Source organism: Parasteatoda tepidariorum, chromosome 3 (genome assembly GCF_982258835.1).
Source record: "Parasteatoda tepidariorum strain Cologne lab strain chromosome 3, Ptep-v5.0, whole genome shotgun sequence".
In the NCBI taxonomy this organism is placed as follows: Eukaryota; Metazoa; Arthropoda; class Arachnida; order Araneae; family Theridiidae; genus Parasteatoda; species Parasteatoda tepidariorum.
The window spans coordinates 122,667,754-122,672,031 of NC_141757.1; the positions used below are offsets into that span (position 1 = coordinate 122,667,754).

Sequence of the window (4,278 nt, forward strand, 5' to 3'; positions counted from 1 at the left end):
TACAAAGTGGGGCGACAGCCCATAGAGGGATAAAAGCCTACTGTGTGCTTGACTTTGGTCTCGGGGTGTAGTAGTAGATGTTCCGGTTTGGCTGTCAGCCGAACGCGAAACCCCCAGTTTTTAGTCTCCTAGCATGCTTGGTACTCATTTTATCAACCCACTGATGGGGTAAAAGACTGAGTCAACCTTGCCCGGTCGCACGATTCCAAACCGTAATGTTCCCAATCCTTAAGACGGGGAATATGCAACTTTTTCCCTCTTTCTCGGGAATACGTGATTCTAAGCAATGACGTCAGAATAAAATTGTGCGTGCGCAACATGCCATGTACTGTCTTGTGACGCTGTGCTGTGCGTGGCGGGAATCTGCAAAGCTTTACAACCATTATTATTTGTTATTTTCCGTTGAAACTGGAGAACGCGAAACTGTGAATTAATAATGCAGTGAAGTAAGTAATTTATCATTTTCATTAAACTTTTGTTTGTGATTACAACTAATAAATTTCTAATATATTTTCTGTTTTAATTAATTGTTTTGCTTTGACTGTTTATCTAATACCCCATATATATCGCTATAGTGTGTGTGCCATTAGTTTTTCCCTGCATTCATTGCTTAAATGTTACACGTGTCTGTAATGCAGTATTCAAAGGTTTGAATAATGCTGTGCTGTTACGTTTTTCTGTTATGTCCCCAAAACGTAAAGTTTTAAATTGCAATATGTAAATTTTTAGATAGCTTAATTTTGTTGTGCACATCCATGTGCAAATTGTTAAATTTAAGTTTATATGCTTTAGAAAAGAGATAAAACTACTAACAGGAAGAGAAGTTACTGTAGATATAGCACTAATGTAGGCTACATGAGTAATTATATATATTAAAATTTAAATTGCTCTTATAAATTTTGTTCACGTCATTAATTTTGATATATATGGGAGTTTTGTTATAAAAACAAAAAAATTACTTCAGCAACTGATAAAACCAGTTGTTTTGGTTCAGAACTATGTTATTTAAACAGAAGACTGTTTTATTATTAATAATCAGAATAGAATGTTTATTATAATAAAATATATATATTTAAAAGAGCATTATTATTATTTAGCGTGCAATAATAAGCATTAAATCCTTTTTTTTTTGTTTTGTTTACCTTTCAGATGCAGGTGGAGATGGAAGGAGCAATGGTTGGTTTTAGTCATAAGAGGTAATTAAATTATAAGTTTTTTTTCATTAATATTTAAAATGATTATTGCTTATCCCTCAAGTTATAAAATATCAGAATTTATTATTAAAAGTTTGTCATTCAGATATTTTTTTTACTTAGATAGTTTTCATTTAGTTTAAATTAACACGCCTAATGATTTCTTTAAAGTAAAATTTTTTTATGATATATAATATAATATTTAATCATAAATTTCTAGGCTTTCCAACCTTAATAATTTATGCTATTTTAACATCTGTCTATATCTTTGGTACCGAATGATATTTTTCCCCTTTTAAGATACTTATCATTGTTTTAGTCATAATGTTATCATTTTAATTTTTTGTGTTATTGTTAATGATTTCAGTATACTACTGGATGTATTGTTATTATTATGACCTAGATATTTATTTTTTTCACCTAGGTGTATTATTGTAGCTTATATCTTGGTTGTTATATTGTAGCTTATAACTTGGTTCCATGGTCTTGGCGACCAATAAGTATTTTCAGATATCTGATATTTCAGTATTTAGACCTGATTTTTCGGACGGTTCTATATATGTTGATTTCAATACTATCCAGAGTTTATCAAGGAGATATAGCTTAAACCTACAGGGAGAAGTTTGCAAATTTTATACATTAAAATTAAGTTTCAAATATTTTTTTTCTTTTTAAATTATGAAATTAAGTTGCGCTTTAAAATTTACTATTTCTCTAATAAATATAAATCAGAAACTATACATATTCCCATAATAATGTATAAGTAAAAAATATTTCAGTACTCTAAATTTTGTTAACAGATTATGATACAAATAAACTAGTAAAAATGATTTTGTAGTGAAGATGGAAGATAATATTATATGTATTAACATATATTAATGAAATGTGCATGCCCATTGTAATTGTTTGTTCGTTATTGGAATAATTTATTTGTCTACTTTTAATTTATTAATTCTAATAAACAATTATGTATACCCAATAAAATCATTAAATTATGTAATCTGTACTTAGGAAATGTGTGTTAAAAGTTTTTTTCATATAATCAAATGCAAAAAGTATAATTAAGATACAAACTGATGCTGTTGTTTTTTTTTAATTAAAGGATTTTTAATGAAAGGAATAAAGGATTTTTTTAATTAAAGTCGAATTAATTTATTGTAAAATATAGTAGAATTATCTTGTGCTGTGAATGTTTAATATGTGCTTTTACATTCCAAGGAATGATTTGACATGCTTTTAGGAATTCCCTTTATTTGTGCGTTTATCTATAATTTAAAACAGGCTTTACATTTTCTGAAGCTTCATTTCCGTAATTTTATAATGCACATAAATGGAAGACTAAAATCTGAAATATCTATCTCTAAATCGTTCCTTATATTAATTCCTTTGTATATGCATATATATATATTTAGAATATTTCTGAAAAACTTTTTTTATTCCTGGGAAAGTTTTCTGTTGATTTAATTTACTTTTTATTATTGAAAAAGCCTAGATATTAAGCTAACCTTCTGACTTAAGGTTTTGTCGTAACCCCAACTATAGTTTTATCTAATACATAATTTGTAGAAAAATTTTCATCAAAAATTCAGTTGCTATGATGTTTTCAAAGTGATTTTATTTTTAAAATGTACTGTAATTTAAGTTAGTGCACGATTTTTGTTTCAGATTCTTGGAAAAAGTGTTGTGTAGAGTCTGAGATTTTCTTTGGAACTTTCTTCTATTATACAGCAGATACAAAGTTATTTTGTTCTAGGTATATATTATAGAGGGTTTTTATATCTGTCTTTTATACCATTTTGTGCTAAAAATGTTTTGCAAATGCTTTTAGAAATAAAAATTTATTTAATTGATTTCTCATTTTATTTTAATTCTTAAATAAACCCTACATTTATTTATTTATGGTATTTTACCAATTGCTGCAACTAACAATTACATTTGTATTCATAAATATGTGTAAAAAATCTGATTTTTTTTCTTGCAACCTTTTTTTCTTTCTCAATAGTTTTTTAAGTTAAACTGAATTTAGTAAACATTCAAATAAGCATATAAGAAATGAAATAGAATCTTGAGACATTTCTCAAATATTTAATTAATGAATTGAGTTAACATTGAAATAAACTTATAAAAAATAAATTAACACATGTTAAAATAAACAATAAAATAAATGATTAAAAAAGTAAAATAATTTCTTAAATATTTCAGCACAAGGACTGCGAGAATGGGAACTTTAATGCTCCCTCATTTAATAAGTACATGAACAGAAATAAACAAATTGTTTAGGTTTGATATTCAAAATGGAAAGGTTTAATTTTCATATATATTAATGTAGGCATATGGATATTATAGCTTAACCTAGTCTGGAGTAATTTAGTTAAGAAACTTTTTCTCTTAATTATACACATGAGATAATACAGCTGTATTACAATAAATAAAAATGATAGGTTTGGTTGCGCAAAATTAATAATCTTACACTATTAACACTGAAGATTTGTGATTGAACTAGTAAATCTCAGTACATATACGCTATTTTCAAATAGTGATAAGATAACATCGATAAAGATTTATGTCAGAGATTTCTTAAGTGTGAAAATTATTGTTTTAGGAAGTAATTAGTAGTTTAATTAGGTTTAGTAATTTAAAATAAAATTGCTTATGAATATCTTTTTTAACTTGTAATTGATTCTTATGTTTTTAAAGGCGTCTTAAGATTGTCATTCAGTTAGGGAATGTGGAAATAAACATTTTTTGCTTATGAAGTTTATTCCTGTGAATACATTAAAATATTTTCTTAAACTATTACCATGATGGGAAATAAAAAACAGTGCGTTTTAAAAAAATTATCTGTATAAAGTAATCAACGTCAAAAGAGTGTAACCTTGCATTAAGTGTTGAATAGCATTAGTTGCTACTGAAGTTATTTTTTCCCATAAATAAATTAAAATAATATGTATCTCACTATAGGATATTTTAAAACTTCCAATTTGCTTTTTCATTTTTATGCACTAAAAAACTTGTCCCAATTTACTGATATTAGTTTTTGAGTTGGTTTTGCAGAACATGTGCACCGTTTTTATACAAATAATAG

The 4,278-nt window shown here is 26.5% G+C and overlaps 1 long non-coding RNA gene across 1 annotated transcript; it reads left to right on the plus strand.

Moving 5' to 3' along the window:
• Positions 1-331: 331 nt before the first annotated feature.
• Positions 332-3,043, plus strand: LOC147814263 (uncharacterized). Its single transcript, XR_015432739.1, has 3 exons — positions 332-446; positions 1,150-1,196; positions 2,859-3,043. It is a non-coding gene; the product is annotated as an uncharacterized LOC147814263 (long non-coding RNA).
• Positions 3,044-4,278: the final 1,235 nt, after the last annotated feature.